We start from the raw sequence: 20,037 nt of genomic DNA on the forward strand, positions 1-20,037 counted from the left end.
TCTAATTCTGCTCTGCTGCCTTGGGTGAGTCACTTAACTACTCTGCGTCTTAGCTACCCCATTGGAACTGGGGTTTCAAATTCAGTTCTCCCTCCTACTTAGACTGTTAGCCCCATGTGGGACCTGATTATCTTATATCTACCCCATCTCTTAGTACAGTGCTTGGCACATAGTAAGTGCTTAACACGTACCACAATTATTATTGTTATAAACAACGTGTCATGGTGTAGGGAGGAAAGGTATGCGTGTATGTGCTCTGGGGTTTTGCAAGAATGCAGCCCTCATGTTGTAGGTTAGGTGGATGTATTTATAATACCATCCAGTCTCAGAGCTTAGTTTATATACCTCTCATACATACATCCCCCCTCAGAGTTGCACCTGGAGAGTTTGCAGTACTCTACCAGTCTTGACTATGGGAGGGAGGGTCAAGCAGAGCCATACCCATTCCATTCCTAGCTTAGCCAGTGGCTAGAGAGTGGAAGGCAATCTGGTACAAGTGAAAACTCCCCTGTGCTGGGTAGCAGCAGCATGGGAGAGAGTCGAGGGCAGAGACTCAAGTTTACTGCACGGAAGGAGGCAATGCTAAATCATTTCCATATTTTTTACCAAGAAAACTCTATGGATACACTACCAGAACGATTACAGATGGAGGTGGGACCTTCTGGGAGAGATGGGGCCATGGTGTCACTATGGGTCGGAGACGACTCGCCTGGCTCGGTGTTGACCCCTGGCCCATGTCCTTCCTCTGGGCTGGAACGCCCTCCCTCCTTAAATCTGGTGATTACTCTCCCCCACTTCAAAGTCCTATTGAAGGCACACCTCCTTCAAGAGGCCTTCCCAGAATAAGCCCCACTTTTCCTTAGTTCCCACTCCCTTCCGCGTCTCCCTGACTCGCTCCCTTTACTCTTCCCCCACTCCCCGCCCCACAACACTTATGTAAATATGAATATACAGTGCTCTGCATATAGTAAGCGCTCAATAAATACGATTGATAATATATCTATAATTCTATTTATATTCATGCCTGTTTACTTGTATCGATGTCTGTCTCCCCCCCTCTAGACTGTGAGCCCGTTGTGGGCAGGGATTGTCTCTATTTATTTGCTGTATTGTACTCTCCAAGCACTTAGTACAGTGCTCTGCACATAGTAAATGCTCAATAAATACGATTCAATGAATGAATGACTCGATGTCATAAGACAAGACACATATACATAGCAGTCCCTTGAATACATATATTGCTAAGGGATTAATTGAAACATGATTTTTTCCCATAAATCAAAATTTCCCTTCATTATTTGCCTTTCTATGTGACTAAAATACCACATAAAATATGAATTGATAATTAGTCCAATGTAGAAATATTTTGTAGACAAAATAATTTTCATTTTACCACTGTAATGCCCTCAATGTAGAAATCATCTTAAGGTCCTACAATAACCTTATTTCTGCATTTTGGTGGTCATCATGCATCATTGGTCGGTAAAACCCTCTCTTTGCCATATAGTGTAGAATGCAGTTCATCTAAATTAATGAGGAACTGAAGCTCTTTTGGCGGTTAAGGAATATTTAGGATGGTGCCTAGTGCAGATAGTGGGGAAGAATTCCTCTTTGCCCACCCAGCTGACAAGCACATGCCCAGAGAAATTGGCCACATATTTAGCAGCTTGAGTGAACACAGAGGAACAGGGACCATGTTCAATTCCCACCTGTGTTTTTTCTCTCAGTGTTTAGTACAGTGCTTAGACTGTAAGCTTGTTGTGAGCAGGGAATTGTGTCTGTTCATTGTTGTATTGTACTCTCCCAAGCACTTAATACAGCGCTGTACACACAGTAAGCACTCAATAAATATGACTGAATGAATTGAATGAAAGCTCTGAATTTATTTAGGGCTTAATAAATACTGTTACTACTACCACTGATACTTCATGAAAATGAGGCAATGATTACCCTGATTGTAAGCACTGTAGTTTAGTTAGGCAACATGGTCTGAAAGTCTCTTTGAGGTTAGATGTATAGTTTTCCATTTAAGCAATTGTTGTAATAGTTAATGAGTTTCTAAATTATTTGAATTGAGCAAAATTTTATACACTTGAGAGACTGGCTGGCCAGTGAAATTCTGAGCCTGATTTATCAGGGAAGTCATAGGGAAGAAGAGGGTATAAAATCCTGGTGGTGGTGGTGGTAGTGGTGGTGATGATGATCATAACCTGCTCTCCTTCCCTCTGTCTGCTGTGTGACCTTGGGCAAGCCACTTCTCTGTGCCTCAGTTACCACATCTGTAAAATGGGGATTAAGACTGTGAGCCCCATGTGGGACAACCTGATTACCTTGTATCTACCCCAGGGCTTAGAACAGTTCTTGGCACATAGTAAGCTCTTAACAAATACCACTATTATTTATTTATTTATTTAGACTGTGAGCCCCATGTAATACAGGGACTGTGTCTGACCTGATTCTTTTATCTACCACAATGCTAGTACTGAGCATAGTAAGTGCTTAACAAATAGCACAATTATTATTATTTAAATGCTATGTGCTAAGCACTGTACTAAGTGCTGAGAGATACAATATATGCACATCAGACACAGTCCCACATTGACGCTTACGGACTGAGGGTGGAGAGCAGATACTTTTATCCCTGTTTTACAGGTGGGGAAACTGAAGCACAGATAAGTTAAGTGACTTGCCCAAGGTCACACAACAGGCAAGTGATGAAATTGGAACTAGAACTTGGGTCTCTTAGCTCCCATGCCCATGCTCTTTCTACTAGGTTATATGTGGTTCCGGCTGCCTGCGTTTTAAGGAGGACATAATAGAGCTGGAGAAGGCATAGAGGAAGGAAACCAAGATGACCGGGGAGATGGAAAAACTTTACAGGAGGGGCTGCAAATAATAAGACTCTCCAGGATGGAAAGAATCCTGGAAAGAATGAACCCTGAGGAATCAATTTGAAGATTTGACTCTTCCTATGTAGATGTTTATGTTTGTCTGCCCCACTAGAGAATGAAAGTTTCCTGTGAGCAGGGTATATGCCACTGCTCTATTTTGCACCTCCCAAGCACGTTCCCAATATCCCCATGTCCCAGTGTTCTGCACCATGTGGGTGCTTAATAAATAATGACTACTGTGACTGTACAGAATCATGAAGGAGGTAGATAGAATGAACTAAAAAGTTGTTCTGACAGCCACAACATCAATACAAAGAGAAGCACTCAAATTCTTAAGGAAGTAAGATTAATCCCATGGTCTTGTTTTGGTTCATTCATAGTTAGAGAACTATGAGAGTAGGTTGAGTTGGGAAGGAGTGCAGTAAAGATGAAAATCTGAAAGTGCCCTGACTCCAGTTGAAGGTTAGAGTTGGATAATGGGAGAAATGCCAAAAGGAAGAGTCTTCAGCGTTATTGGTACTGCTTTTGGTTGGAGAAGACAGTTTCTGTAAAGTAGCAATTCACTGAAGTCCGTGTATTACTGGAATTAGCCACAATTTAATATGGAGTAGAAAGTTGAAATACCTATTCATATTGTTTTAAATTCCAGGAAAACGTTTAGGGTGAATTCTGGCTTAAGAAAATTTCCAGTTCTGTGTTTTAAAGAAAATTTCCCCATCTCTCTGTGCTCAGTGAAACCCAATATTTGTCAAGATTTAGTCAGCATAAGATTATTTAGGACCAGTTGATTACATCAATGGGTTATCAAGGTCTCCTCTTCTGCCAGCTGCTGAGAAGCAGCATGGCCTAGTGGAAAAAGCACAGGCCTGTGTCCTCATCCAGGCTCTTCCACTTTCCTGCTGTGTGACCTTGGGCAAGGCAAGTAATGTTTCTGTGCCTCAGTTTCCTCATCTGTAAAATGAGATTTAAATACTTGTTCCCTGTCCTATTTAGGCAGTGAGGCACTTGGGGGTCAGGTTCTGCATTCAACCTGCTAATCTTGTACCTCTTCCAGCACTTAGTACTGGGATATTATTATTTTGACCATTTCATTGCTCATCACTTCTGGCAGTTGCTGGGTGGAAGACTGTGGGTCGGAGAGACGGTAGTGGGACTGTTAGGGAAAGGAAAGAGGTTCAGATCATTTAATTTTGCCACTGGCTAGTAAATCTGTTTAAAATATTTGGAAATGAAAGAAGTTGAAACTGATATCTAAATGACATATTTTGATCATTTATGGATTTCCTGTCCATGCTTTTTCAGTAATTCACTGAACACAAAGAAAAGTTTCTTGTGTGCGCTACCAAAAATAACTTCTTTAGCTATTACACGTATGTATATGCTATTTTTACATGTTTATGAACATCAAATATTTCTGCCACAGAATATTTAAAAGTACTAGCCAGCCTTAAGGAAGAACTTTTTAAAACAATCTAATCCCTGGTTATCACTCTCAGAAATCATTTTGGTCTCTCCGTGCCATGGTCATTTTGGAAATCTAAGTACTGTTGACCAACCAGAATCTATAATAAGTGTATATGGAAAGCATTGTGTGTCAGAACATCCTATAGGTCTTGTTGAAAATTGGAAAGGGAATTGCAGGGAATAAGGGAGAATCCAGCTTTCCCAGGAAGGAGATGAGCTGACTCATGACCTCTTTGCACCACAGTAGGGGGTGGCTCTGATCAGAGTCAAGCCCCTCCATTATCTTGGGGGAAAGATTGTTAGCTGCCTCTTTTCTCTCCAGACACTGGTCAGTGAAAAGGGGTTCTTCATCTACCTCTTCAGAGATGGCTCCACATGGGTAAATCCAAATGCTTAATACTGTGCTCTGCACACAGTAAGCGCTCAGTAAGTACCATTGATTGACATGTTCCCTAATTAAGTTGATGAGTAGGTAGGTCAGGGAAGTGGTTAGGGTTAATAATGTACTGTGGAGTTTCTGTGGGGTAAATCTTCGTCTGTGGTTTAATATCTCCACTGGAATCTACTTTCTTCCCAATCGTATCTCCAATTAAAATATTATTTGTGAGCAGATATGTGTAATCGGAATTCTATAGTTCAGAATATTCAGGCAGTTTCATTTTTGGATTCTAGTGAGTTTCCATATCTTTTATTATCTTTGCCTAGTTTGGCAAGGGGTTTCTAAGACATCTCATTCTAGATATTTTAGCAAGGGGGTTCTTATCGAACACCCCCCTCCAGAGGCTTGACCTAAACTGGGAGGACGGCCTTGAGCCGACTCAGAGAGGCAGCAGACTCTTTCCATCCTGAAATTTCCATCCTGAAACAGATACAGTTTGTATACTACAAGATACAAGCTGTAAACTAGTTGACATGCCCAGGGTTGGAATGGAGGGAACAGGGATAGGCAGTCCAAGGATATGAGCCTCAAAAGTGTGTTTTCAGCATCTGCTTGGTGAAATCATGGCAAGTGTGTATTTAGTGCTAAGGGTTTGAGTTCAGAAATAGGTGCCGAGTTAGAGTGGATTTGCTGTGTCCCAGATGTCGACAATACGTGAGTTGGAAGAGAAGTCAGCAATATATTTGGACTTCTCCTTGTTCCACTGATTTTTTTTTTTCCGCCTCCGCCACCCGGCTCCTCCACCATCAATTCTGGTTGATCATATTTAATAAAATGCCACATGGACTATACTTGCAATTTTATAGTGTAGAACTTGGATCCAAGACATTTTAAAAGTTTGGAATTTTTCCTTATGGAGAATTTAATTCAAAATGTTAGTCTATTGACGAAAGAAACCCCCAGCACAGGGAAATACAATCATAAAAAAAAAATTTAGGTATTATCCTTTGGATCAAAATCTTCCTGCACGTTTGCTGAAATTGATCTGTGCCTCACCTACTCTGAAACTGGAGATAACAATTGACAACTTGCACATTATTAGAGACCCAAAATACGATCAGTTACCATCCATTATTGTCACCCACTTTAGGTAACATGATGAGTACATCACGGAGAAGTGTTGGCATAAATCGTGACAGTTTAAACTCCGCCCCCGCAAAAATTGAGCCTAAATGTAGTAGAATTAGTGTAGTGAAAAAAGCCACTTAAATTCACTAGGAAAATAATTGAAATAAAGCAGTTAAGCTGTGGAAATACAAAAATAGATTCCCATTATGTACATTTTGCTAGTGTAGTTTTGGTCTATTTGTATTTTTACTCCTCTCATTGCCCCTTCCCCATTCCCAAACACACAAATAATTGCATCTACCTACTTTCCACAAGAGTTATTTTAAGCTTAGTTTTATCTTCACCTAGAAGTAGTAGGCTGTGGCTCGCCATTAATTGATTTTTACGTTTAGCCCCGGGCACTTTGAAACCTTTGACCACAAAAAGTTTGAAAACTCAGGGAAAGTTTACTTAGCTTGTTAAATAGATCATTTTAGAGCTCAGCTTCTCAGCTGCCTCCTTTTTTCCGTAGGAGTAAGTTGGGCATTTTTGGAGAAGAATTAGCTCCAGAGACCTGTTGAGTGCACTGTTGTAGTATTTACATAGTGTATTGTTTTGTTCACGTATCAGTCTTTTCAGCCACATTCAACTGCATAGATTGGCTCTTGCTATTACTAGTGTCATTTTCCAAAGCAAGAGAGTATATGCATAATATATAAATACACACATACAGCAGTCGATTGGCTATATGTATATGAGGCATCTCCTCCTGCCTTCAGGACATCTCCATCTGGATGTCCGCCCGCCACCTAAAGCTCAACATGTCGAAGACTGAGCTCCTTGTCTTCCCTCCCAAACCTTGTCCTCTCCCTAACTTTCCCATCTCTGTTGACGGCACTACCATCCTTCCCGTCTCACAAGCCCGCAACCTCGGTGTCATCCTCGACTCCGCTCTCTCATTCACCCCTCACATCCAAGCCGTCACCAAAACCTGCCGGTCTCAGCTCCGCAACATTGCCAAGATCCGCCCTTTCCTCTCCATCCAAACTGCTACCCTGCTCATTCAAGCTCTCATCCTATCCCGTCTGGACTACTGCACTAGCCTTCTCTCTGATCTCCCATCCTCGTGTCTCTCTCCACTTCAATCCATACTTCATGCTGCTGCCCGGATTATCTTTGTCCAGAAACGCTCTGGACATATTACTCCCCTCCTCAAAAACCTCCAATGGCTACCGATCAATCTGCGCATCAAGCAGAAACTCCTCACCCTGGGCTTCAAGGCTCTCCATCACCTCGCCCCCTCCTACCTCACCTCCCTTCTCTCCTTCTACTGCCCAGCCCGCACCCTCCGCTCCTCCACCACTAATCTCCTCACTGTACCTCGCTCTCGCCTGTCCCGCCATCGACCCCCGGCCCACGTCATCCCCCGGGCCTGGAATGCCCTCCCTCTGCCCATCCGCCAAGCTAGCTCTCTTCCTCCCTTCAAGGCCCTGCTGAGAGCTCACCTCCTCCAGGAGGCCTTCCCAGACTGAGCCCCTTCTTTCCTCTCCCCTCGTCCCCCTCTCCATCCCCCCGTCTTACCTCCTTCCCTTCCCCACAGCACCTGTATATATGTATATATGGTTGTACATATTTATTACTCTATTTATTTATTTATTTATTTATTTTACTTGTACATTTCTATCCTACTTATTTTATTTTGTTGGTATGTTTGGTTCTGTTCTCTGTCTCCCCCTTTTAGACTGTGAGCCCACTGTTGGGTAGGGACTGTCTCTATGTGATGCCAATTTGTACTTCCCAAGCGCTTAGTACAGTGCTCTGCACATAGTAAGCGCTCAATAAATACGATTGATTGATTGATTGATTGATATATGTATACAGCCCTATTGTTGGTCCAGTAGAAAGAGCACTGGTCTGGAAATCAGGAGACCTGTTTTCCAGTCCTGGTTCTGTCTTGTCTGTCTGGGTTATGCTGTCAGTTTAGAAGACTTTTGATGAGAGGACCAAGTAGGGTGTTCCCAGCAGGAATCATGAAAAATAGCAGGCCAGTGTAGGCGGCTAAGACCAGCGCTTAACAAGGAAATTGCCTTCTGGGTCATGGCAATATTCATTCATTCAACGAGCGCTTACTGTGTGCAGAGCACAGTACTAAGCGTTTAGAAAGTGCACATTGTCGACACTTTGCTACAGTCCCTTTGTGTCAGTCTGCAGCTGGACTCACAACAGAGAATTCCAAGACTGAATAGTCATCCAGCTATCCTTTGATCCAAGTACGTGGGTGGTCCTGGGCATAGCCAAGCTTCCGAGTTATCTTGGCAGGCCAGAGAAAGATCATTGGCTGCCTCTCTCGACTCTTTTCTAAATATCTCTCCTGCCCCATTAAGATTATAAGACAGTTGTGAAAAAAGGAGCAACTATCAATACATTAATGGCATTTATTGAATGCTTACTGTGTGCCAAGCACTGTACTAAGCACTTGGGAGAGTATCATGGTAGTAAATACCATTACCTCCACTACTATTTTAAAGTTTTGCTCTAAAGCCTTTCTTCTAGATTTCTTTTCTTTTCAAATTTCTCTTACCATGTTCGCTGCAAAAGTGGACTTAAATTGGTTTATGAATCCATCCTAATTCTGCCTTGGTCAACTTAAAGTGATTTGCAAAATAAGGCCCATGGGCTGAATCGGGCCTGCCAAGCAATTTAATCTCTCCTGTTTGCGAGCAAATTGGTGCCAGTACTGCCACCCACAGTAGCTCCTAACTGGATCTAAACCAAATGAATATGCTCTTGGCATACTCTGAAAGTGTGTGTGTGTGTGTGTGTGTGTGTGTGTGTGTGTACACACACACATAAGATCTAAACCAAATGAATATGCTCTTGGCATACTCTGAAAGTGTGTGTGTGTGTGTGTGTGTGTGTGTGTGTGTGTGTGTGTGTACACACACATAAGTACATACACTGAATCCATGGCCAACTTGCATGGAAGTACCAGCCCGAATGGTGGACCAGATGGGACAGCTGCATGTCCATGGATTCCCGGACAGGGTCCGGCTTACCCGGAAAACCCAGACCGGATTCCCAGATCGGGTCATGGGATGCTTGGAACAATCGGACTGGATTCCCGGATCGGTCCCCTAGCTATCTGGAAAACCCGGCCCAGATTCCCAGATTGGGGGTCTGGCTGTGTGGGAGACCCAGACTGGATCCCTGGAACACATTCAGTAGTTTCCCATAAGACCTGGACTGGATTCCCGGACCAGATCTGGGGGATGCCCGGAAGACACGGACCGGATTCCCGGATCCCTGGCTGCCTGGAGGACCCAAAAACGATTTCTGGATCGGGTCTCCTGGGTGCTTGAAAGACCTGGACCAGATTCGGCAGTTGTCCAGAGACCTGGACCAGATTTCCGGGTTGCCCATATGATACTGACTGGATTTCTGGATTGGGTCATCCGGCTGCACGGAAGACCCGGACCGGCTTCCCGGATTGAGCCCTCCGGCTGCACGGAAGAACCAGACAGGATTCCCGGCTCTTCAGGAAACTTGGGGAAGTCGGTCGGATTGAGTGTATCTTCCTAGGCTTTAACCCAATAGGATATATTGGCTTCTAGAATAAGGTCAAGAAAAAGGATCATTGTTTAACTGCTTTCCAGAGAGCCTATCTTCACCTCAGCAGGTCCCAAAATCCAGAGCCGTGGGACAGCGTGGATCCTACCCAGCCTCAAGAGTTGCTCTCGATTAACCAGCGGTCTCCTGCCCACACAGAGGGACCGCCTAGCAGGCTGGCAACCGGACAAGTGACATCCGGCCTAAACCTAGTGCTCCCGGTTTGGCACCTTGGTCTTCTCCGGAAAGGAGCGCCATCAGACCACTCATACCACGGAGTGCTTTTGGAGGGAATCCAGGCATTAGGACCACCTCAACCAGCTCAGAGCCGCTCCCTCTTCTCCTTCTACAGCCCATTCTGCACACTCTGCTCTTCTGGAGCTAACCTTCTCACTGTGCCTCGATCTCGCCTGTCCTGCTGTCGACCCCTGGCCCACGTCCTACCTCTGGCCCGGAATGCTCTCCCTCCTCAAATCCGCAAAAAGATCACTCTTCCCCCCACTTCAAAGCCCTACTGAAGGCGCACATCCTCCAAGAGGCCTTCCCAGACTGAGCCTCCCTTTTCCTCAGCTCCCCCTCCCGTCTGCATCACCTCAAGTCACTCCCTTTGCTCTTCCCCCCCACCCCACAACACTTATGCATTCATGTATATATATATAATTATATTTATATTGATGCCTGTATACTTGTTTTGATGTGTATGTATCTATAATTTAATTTATTTATATTGATGCCTGTTTACTTGTTTTGATGTCTGTCTTCCCCCTTCTAGACTGTAAGCCCTGTGTGGGCAGGGATTGTCTCTCTTTATTGCTGAATTGTGCTTTCCAAGCGCTTAATACAGTGCTCTGCACACAGTAAGCACTCAATAAATACGATTGAATTCGGTGGTTGTCCAGAAGACCCGAACTGGATTCCCAGACCAGATTCAGCAGTTGTCCAGAAGACCCGGACTGGATTCCAATACCGGATTCCCAGGTTGCCCAGAAGACCCGGACCAGATTTCCAGATCGGATTCAGCGGTTGCCTATAAGACCTGGACCAGATTCTTGGATTGCATCCTCCAGCTGCACGGAAGACCTGGCCTGGATTCTTGGGCCGGGCTCCCCTGTTGCCTATAAGACCCATACCAGATTCCGCCGGTTGCCTGCAAGACCTGGACTGGACTCCCGGATCGGGTCCTCTGGCTGCACGGAAGACCCAGACTGGATTCCCAGACTGGATTTAGCAGTTGCCCAGAAGACCAGGACTGGATTCCCAGACTGGGTTTCCCTGTTGCCCAGAGAAGCAGCGTGGCTTAGTGGAAAGAACCCGGGCTTGGGAGTTAGAGGTCATGGGTTCTAATCCTGACTCTGCCACTTGTCTGCTGTGTGACTTTGGGCAAGTCACTTAACTTCTCTGTGCCTCAGTTACCTCATCCGTAAAATGGGGATTAAGACTGTGAGTCCTACGTGGGACACCTTGTATCGCCCCTAGCACTTAGAACCGTGCTTTGCACGTAGTAAGCACTTAACAAATGCCATTATTATTATTATCATTATTATGAGACCTGGACCAGATTCCTGGATCAGATTTGGCAGTTGCCTGTAAAACCCATACCGGATAACTGGATTGGATTTGGCTGTTGCCCATAAGACCCGGACTGGATTTCCAAATTGGGTCTTCAGGGCAACTGGAAGACCCAGACCAGATTCCTGGATTGGGTTCCCCAGTTGACTGCAAGACCCGGACTGGATTCTCGGACCGGGTTCCCCCTGTTGCCCATAAGACCCAAACAAGACTTCCGATTGGATTTGGCAGTTGCCCATAAGACCCAAACAGGATTCCTGGATTGAGTACTCTGGCTGCACGGAAGACCCAAATGGGATTCCCGGTCTGGATTCGGCGGTTGCCCAGAAGACCCAGAATGAATTCGCGGACCGGGTGCCCCATCTGCCTGCAAGACCTGAACCGGATTTCTGGATTGGATTTGGAGGTTCCTCTAGGACCCAGCCCTGATCGTAAAAAGAAAGTGCAGTCACTTATGTCCTTTTAATCTCACCTACCCCTTTTACCCTCCTTCTCTATTTCTCGTGTTTTCACAATTTCATAAGGGTATGATTCACCCACTAATCTTTGTCACTTATTTCATTTGAAATTTCCCTGCTCCCCATTTTATAGATTTTTGGTGTTTCCTTTGATGTTGTTGTCAGTGATCAGTATTTTTTTCTAATTGCTTGTACAAATGTCTGCCTTCTCAGTACATTATTAACCATCAGGCCAAGAGTTGGACAGTGAATTTCAGTATTAAAGTACGCCTAAATGCCGTAATGTCGTTCTGTGTGCCAACAGGTAGCTGTGATTTCAAGCATTCAGTCAGTCAGTCATTTGTTCCATTTGCACATTCTGCGCCAGAATAACCAAAGAAACATTTCATTCATTCATTCGGTAGTATTCACTGAGCGCTTACTGTGTGTAGAGCACTGTACTGAGTACTTGGTGTTGTACAATACAACAATCAACAGACACATTCACTGCTCACAATGAGCTTACATTTACTAGGCAGGTGTGTTTTTAAATCATAAAAAATGAAGGCCATAACACTCAGTTTTTTTTTTTAATCAAGAAACTTTTGAAGTTCAAAACCAAATTACAAAACATTAAACCCAATCATTACCCTCCAAATGATGTATTTTTAAATTCCCTAAATCCTTATCCTACTTGTAGATGATAAATGATTACAAGAAATGAAAATTCTGGGGAGGATATAAATTTAGATAGTATCCTTAGCACATAAATGTGCAGTTTCTTTGAGCCCCCCACTAAGTAAATGCTTTTATACCTAAAAAATACCAATTCATAGGGAAGGAATTTACAATACTTTGTTGGAAAAAAATGTATCTTTTAATATAGTCTTGTTCAATTCCACCTGATCTGATCTGAGTTTAGTCTTATTGAAGTTTGTTTCGGATACACTTGGAGCAGATCTGCCTCCTGAGGGCAATTGTTGCCTTTTGTTTACTTCATTTGAATTTTTTCCATCTAAATTTGAAATTATTTTTGCTTTGTGGAGGTTAACGTTGCCTGCATTTCCATCTGTGAGAGCATATCCCCTGCTGGCTCCCAGAACAGCTTATATCTGCCTCTAGCCTGAAGAGAACTTCCAAAATAATCAATGATGTTTTCAGCAATATTACAGAATAAGGAAAAGAATGGATTCATAACATCCAAAAAGTTAAAATAAGTGTTTTTTGAGGTATTTAAATGTATGTAGGGACCTAGAAACTAGATGTCCTCTAGAGCATGAACCAGGAATTGGCTCTTAGTTGAGAAATTCCTCCTAAACTGCAGAAATTCTCTCTTTGATTCTTGTGCTACTGAAGACCTGTTTAGTTTCTAAGATAAGCCATCATGGTTGGGTTTCTCAGAACCTTTCAATTATTTGCCAAAGGTTTTCTTGTTTCACATGTTCCTAAAAAAGTTTTGCTTATCGGTGTTTCTCGTCACGCAAGCCTTATTGTAGAGGTCAAGCATTTCTGGCACAGTCTGGATGGCACACTAGGGCCTTGCAGAGATCAGTCAAACCCTGGTCTTTATTGAGTGCTTACTGTGTCCAGAGGACCGTACTAAGTGCTTGGGAGAGTATAACAGAGTCGGTCGACATCTTCCCTGCCCATGAGTTACAGTCTAGAGGGGGGAGGCAAGCATAAAATAAATTTAAGCTAGGGAAAATGGGAGAGAATAAGGATATGTACATAAGTACGGTGGGGCTGAGGGTGGACTGAATATCAGGCACTTAAGGGGTACCAATCAGAGTGCGTAGGTAACACAGAAGGGAGACCCATTTGGGGAAATGCTCAGAACAGTGCTCAGCGCTTAGAACAGTGCTTTGCACATAGTAAGCGCTTAATAAATGCCATTATTAAAATGCAGGTTTAGTCAGGGAAGGCCTCTTGGAAGAGATGTGGGCTGGCACAAAGCTGAATACAGCCAGACTCAGGTCAGCCTTGCATTCCCTTAGGCTCCTGTCCCTTCTCCAATCTGTCAGTCCATCATAGAGAATCAGCGTGGCTCAGTAGAAGGAGCACAGGCTTTGGAGTCAGAGGTCATGGGTTCAAATTCCGGCCCCGCCAACTGTCAGCTGTGTGACTTTGGGCAAGTCACTTAACTTCTCTGTGCCTCAGTTACCTCATCTGTAAAATGGGGATTAAAACTGTGAGCCCCCGTTGGGACAACCTGATCACCTTGTAACCTCCCCAGCGCTTAGAACAGTGCTTTGCACATAGTAAGCGCTTAACAAATACCGTTATTATTATTATTTTTATTGTTGTTACCATTTGCAGAGCACTGTACTGTGCATCCCTAACAGAGTTGTTAGACACTTTCCAGGTCCACACAAAGCTCACACAGGAGAGAGGGAGGGAGACATTGATAGGAATAAATTATTTCCACTGAGTCAGGCTGCTTTCCACGGGCAACCACTCAATGTGGTCTGGGAATCTGGTCCGGGTCTTCCGTGCAGCCAGAGGACCCAATCCGGGTATCCAGTCCAGGTCTTGCAGACAACCGGGGGAATATAGTTTGTGTCTTCTGGGCAGCAGGGGAGCCCAGTCCAGGAATCCAGTCCAGGTCTTCTGGGCAACTGCTTGTCTTTCATGGTTATTTTAGTGAACCCCTTGAGCTTCAGGGCTTGTGTCTAATTCCCACATGTGTATTCTTTCCCAGTGCTTATTACAGTCCTCTGCACAAAGTAAGTGCTTAACAAATGTGATGATGACGACTACTACTACTACATATAAATTAGTCTTTCTCACGGGTCGCTTAAAAAAAAAATCAGCTCCACTGTCATGGTATCCTTGGAATTACATTCCTCATTTACTGTGGGGCTGAGGTTCCCCGTTTTAGAACGGTGAGAGAAAAGGGAAGTGCTGCCATGATGACTGGGGTACTGCCAAACTCTAATGAACCTGGGCCTCAATTAGGGGAGAGGGAACTGCTACTTGGGCAGAGCTGCCCCTTTGGGCAACTGCACCCACCTCAGCAACCCTCTGGAACTGACTTCTGGGCTCTTCTCCGTTTTACCTAGATTCACTTCCAGTTTGGTACTTGGGTATCACTCTTTGGGGCTTGGTTCCTGTTAGTTGGGATGATTAATTTGTCTACTCTGTGTTATGCTCAGGAAGGCGAGTTTGCTACTCATATTAATGTGATATTAAGGAGCCTCTTTTTGTGGTTTGTGACTATGTCCCTCTTCCCTTTCCCTCCCTAATACAGCTGTTTTTCAAAGCTGTTTTCATGGTCTCTAACCAATTTGGACAGGATGAGTTCTGAAGAGCTGGAAGTTTTCCTCTTTCTGACATAGAAGTTAAATCTTTTTGTTGCTTCTCTGCTTCCACTCTCTTTCTCTATTTATAAACTTAGAAAAGATAGCATTAGGATTTCTCCTGTCCTAGATCTCTACTGATCAAAGAATAACCAACTGATGCCACTGAGTGTTCCTTTTTAAATGTTCTCTGTTCTACTCCCTCCCACTTGGCTAAGGTTTTAACAGGGTGGCCACATTCGATAACCTCTTTTTGAAGTAAAAGTGGACAGCTGTTAGATTTCTTCAGCAATGCTTGTCTTTTAAAAGTTTAAACACAATTCGATAAGAAGTCTTGCCATCAGCAATCTAGTACCTTCAGAATTCTGATTCCTGAAAATGTGTTCTGGGAGGCCGGGCATTGGCCTGTATTGCCTACCAGAAAAAAATAGTATTAATCGGGTGCCTACTGGATGCAATGCACTGTACTAAACACTTTTATATTTTTTTTTTCTGATTTGAGTGTAGCTTCATTAGCATTAGGGTTAATTCTTGAACCCAGATATCTGGAAACCCTAAAATGTGCGGGCCCACAGGACTGGCACATAGCCTTGGTTTTTACTCTAGCTTTATGACCAGTGGCAGTAGAGGATGTAGTTTTGCCACTGATGTTATAGGAAACTATACCTGATAAATTTGAATGGAATCTACTTTTCCACAAGTGGTATAATTTATATAGCATTTCTGTTGGCACCCACAGTCTCCCCTGAGCCTGGACATATGGGTCCCTACTGCATATCTGGCAGTTCCAACATGTTCATTCTGAGTGGCCCATAGTTCAGAATTTTGCTCCCTCCCACCTCCAGTTTTTATTCTTCCCTTGTGATGTCCTTTAAGTGATTTAATAAGCACTTGTTGAAACAAAAGTGATTTCATTGTTGAAAGCATCAAAAGTGAGTTATTTGAAAATAAAAATGTTTGTTAAAATATATATATATATATATATATATATCTATATTCCCAGTACGTGTATATTCCCAGTTCACTCTAGCTAGTATAAATATGTAGGGCCATATATATCCTTTGGCTTCCAGGTTGTATTCTAGGCTTCACTGTTTGACAAAGCACGCACACCATACCCTTCAGGCAATCTCCTTCCCACTGTGGCTTCCAGCATACAGACACATCAACCAGCAGAATTGCTATGTAGTTTGTCAGAACTGCCAGGTAGAAAATACTGTAATTCCTTTCTCAAGGGTTAAACTAAGTGTATTATACCCAGCATTCCTTTTTAATCTGAGTGAGAAACTTATTTTCACCTGAGGAAGTTGATCACATATAGGATTCCCTACAGTTATTGCATGAAATCACGATGAATGAAAAATTGAATTATTCATCAAAAATTGATGACTGCATTTCCCACTGTAATTAAATGTTTAACTGTAGGCTTTGTATTGATGGTGTTTTGGCTAATTTACAGCCACCTGTGAATAGGGAAAAAGCCTGGACAAAATTATTCTCAAACTGCCTAGAAGTTGCAAATAAAGAACCAATCTGTAGCATTTATTAACATATCCATTTACACAGACATTTGTTACTTGCATTTGTAAATGCAGAAAATTGTAAAAATGAATTGTGAAGTGGAAAAACATTCTGTAAATCAAAGCCATCTGTCAGAAAGGACTCTTCAGGTTGCAGTAAGAAAGGTATTCTGACTGTATTATGAGGTGGGGTGGTTGATGCAAGCCCATAGATGAATCTTATATTGATCTATTTCTTATTTTCCCTTCTCTGTGCAGGCTAGGTGCCCTAGCTGCTATTAACTTGAGAAATAGTGGAAAAATGAGGGAATGTAATTCCAAGGATACCATGACAGTGGAGCTTACTTTTTTTTTAAACGACCTGTGAGAGAGACTAATTTATATGTAGTAGTAGTAGTCATCACGTTTGTTAAGCACTTACTTTGTACAGAGGACAGTACTAAGCATTGGGAAAGAATACACATGTGGGAATTAGACACGAACCCTGAAATTCAAGGGGTTCACTAAAACAACCATGAAAGACAAGGACAAATCATCATCATCATCATCATCAATCGTATTTATTGAGTGCTTACTATGTGCAGAGCACTGTACTAAGCACTTGGGAAGTACAAATTGGCAACATATAGAGACAGTCCCTACCCAACAGTGGGCTCACAGTCTAAAAGGGGGAGACAGAGAACAAAACCAAACATACTAACAAAATAAAATAAATAGAATAGATATGTATAAATAAATTAAATAAATAAATAGAGTAAAAAAAAGGACAAATGCTGAAAAAAACAAAAATCAGCAGGGTGCTATGGTTAGAAGAGCAGAATTTCAGGCTCCTCATGACTCAGAGTCCAAGACACCTCTGCAGCCACAGTGACTGCTGCTCCAGTTGCCAATCTTCCCGAGGTTTCATTGAGGCCTTGTGCTACAGGTTCTGTTTTCTATCCCACTGAGGTGGAGGAAGGCAGGGAAGGATGGAGTGTCCTCGTTGGTGTGGAGGAAAGCCAGTGCACATTCTCAGCCATATGTTTGCTGTGGCCAGCAGGGCTGGCTCTCTGGTGGAACTCTTATTCCTATGGTCTCGAGCATTGGGAGCAGGGAGATGGTACAAACCACCGACATGTGTGTCATTTTATTTGAAATGCAGCTAGCTGTCAGGTATCTCTTCCAAGGACCTGGGTAATCCCCGATTTAGGTCACTCTTGCCCGAATCCTGTAGTATTTTTGGCCTTGGTAGTTCCTCTCATTATCTTCACAGTGCTCAGTGTGATGGTCAGAGTGGATCCAGGAAGGCCCGAGGTGATCACATTTGTGAAAGGGAAACAATCCCACTTTAGTAATGATCATTACCTGTCAGATGCTTGTGATTTCTGTCAAAATGGGGTTTGGAAGAGGAATACTGATCCTTTTAATACAGCCAAGCGTTCAGTATAACTATCAGTAAAAGACCATGCTTACGATAGAATTGAACCTTCTTCTCCATATCCATAGTTGGTGTTCTGCAGTACTTGACCTGCAGTGTGAAACGACCTTTTTTTAGGCTAACTAAGATGATTTAGCACAAATAGGTTTACATTAACAATTTCACATTATTGAAGATGCTCTTTTATTGAACAACCATTTAGTGGTAAACATTATAAATATTTCTCCTTTTAAAAATGAAATGATTGGAGATCAGCGGGTGCTATTGAATTAGTATTCCAATTCACGCTCATAGCTTTTGATTTATTACCCCTATTGATTGAACTTCCCTTCAGTTGAACTTATGCCAGACTTAAAAAGCCTGGGTGGTGCTTGGAAGTAGTTATTATTTCTGTATTAGACACTTAAGCTGCTCAGAGCTAGTGTGTTAAAGTCAATTCTGCAGATTGATTTAGGTTTAGAGGATTTAATGCTCATCAGTGATTAAAAAGTGGTGCCTTCAGTGGTTTGAAATGGTCCAATAGGAGAGGTGTAGGAAATAAGGTTAACTTGGTACTCAAGTTAACCTTATTTCCTACACCTCTCCTGTTGGACCAGTACCTTCCTATAAAAGACTACAATAGCATTAAAAACTTCAGTGTTCTTTACATCCCTAGATTTCCAAATTGTAAGTTGTGGATGGGTTTACTTCAAAATGATCTCATCTGAATTTGTTTCCAAAACAAGCTGTATATTTGTGAATTGTTATTCACCAGGTACACTCTTGTTCTCATTACTGTTTAGTGCATTTACTTGAGACTTTCTTGTCCTGTCTTATGTTGTCGTGTCATCTCCGACCCATAGCGACACCATGGACACATCTCTCCCAGAACGCCCCACCTCCATCTGCAATCATTCTGGTAGTGTATCCAGGGATTTCTTGGGAAAAATACAGAAGTAGTTTACTATCACCTCCTTCTGCGCAGTAAACTTGAGTCTCCACCCTCGACTCTCCCATGCCGCTGCTGCCCAGCACAGGTGAGTTTTGACCTGTAGCAGATTGCCTTCCATTCGCTAGCTACTGCCCAAGCTAGGAATGGAATAGGTATGCCTCTGCTTGACTCTCCCTCCCGTAGTCGAGACTGGTAGAGTACGGGAAACTCTCCAGGTGCGATCCTGAGAGGGGACTTGAGACTTTATGTACATAGCTTGTTTTCATTTTTACTGTTCTATTTAATGAGGGTTTTTAAAATTAGGGTAGTGCTTTTGCAGATTAAGCAGCATTTCACTGATTTATAGTAAGGAGTAACAGTCGTAGCTAGCCTTTTCAATAATGGACTACAACATTTTACCTGGTTTTCAGGCTATGGGTTTTGTGGATGCAATGGTCCACATGATAGGAAGCTTGCAGAGATTGGTTTTGGGAGGGGAAGCTACCCTAAAATTCTGCAAGGAAAAAGCTGATCGGCAAAAAAATACATTTCCATATTGAGAAGGTATTGATGCAACTATTTGATTCTCAAATCATTGATTTGAGGAAAAAGCATCTGAAATGATAAAGAATTAAGTTAAATAGAATAAACAAAAGCTCAGTCCATTTCAAAGGGATTTTCCTGATGACATCCATGATGTGGAGATTTATTTGTGATTAGATGTCTTCATTTGAAAATCAGAGGGTTGAATTGTTATTGGAAATGCTTCAATTTTTACTTCTTGAAGAAGCAGAACTTGCATATTCAAATGAACTCATAATTATTGCCTAGCATTTGTAGTGCAGCATGATTATGCTTTAATAAATGTGGACAGTCGTTGCAGACTTGGGTTGATTTTTTAATTTTAGGTGTAAACTGCTTTCTAAAGTTTATTTTTTTTTTTACTGTAACCATTTGCCAAGTGTTTAATGTAACAATAAATAGATTTAATTAGTCAGGGGTTTGAATTAGTAATGAATGATGCTCTTTTTATTCCCACTTACAAGCAGGGCAAAGTACTTAAAAAATGAGTCTTTCTTTTTCATTGGTTATCTGAATAAAAGTGTACCAAGCCAAAAGAAAGCAAAATCAGAACTAGTTGAGCTATTTTCTTTCCTTGCTTAATTCCTTCGTAAATCTTTCATCTTTTGAATGGCAAATTTACCACGGTGAATATACTGTTGTGTAGGAACAAAAGCCTCTCTCAGGGCCACACCTGGAGAGCTTCCCGTACTCTACCAGTCATGACTACAGGAGGGAGAGTCAAGCAGAGGCATACCCATTCTATTTCTAGCTTGGCCAGTGGCTAGCGAGTGGACGGCAATTTGCTACAGGTCAAAACTCACCTGTGCTGGGCAGCAGCGGCATGGGAGAGAGTCGAGGGCAGAGACTCATTTACTGC

At 42.8% G+C, this 20,037-nt stretch overlaps 1 protein-coding gene and 2 non-coding genes across 3 annotated transcripts in view; 2 read left to right on the top strand and 1 right to left on the bottom strand.

The window, feature by feature from the left end:
• Positions 1-20,037, top strand: part of KDM4C (lysine demethylase 4C) — a 218,231-nt gene that overhangs the window by 144,358 nt on the left and 53,836 nt on the right. The gene's annotated exons all lie outside the window — the stretch shown is intronic.
• On the top strand, positions 361-498 carry LOC119948641. The gene has a single exon (XR_005457025.1). It is a non-coding gene; the product is annotated as a small nucleolar RNA SNORA7 (small nucleolar RNA).
• Positions 18,713-18,850, bottom strand: LOC119948428. The gene has a single exon (XR_005456824.1). It is a non-coding gene; the product is annotated as a small nucleolar RNA SNORA7 (small nucleolar RNA).

The sequence above is a fragment of the Tachyglossus aculeatus genome, chromosome X4 (assembly GCF_015852505.1).
Source record: "Tachyglossus aculeatus isolate mTacAcu1 chromosome X4, mTacAcu1.pri, whole genome shotgun sequence".
NCBI lineage: Eukaryota > Metazoa > Chordata > Mammalia > Monotremata > Tachyglossidae > Tachyglossus > Tachyglossus aculeatus.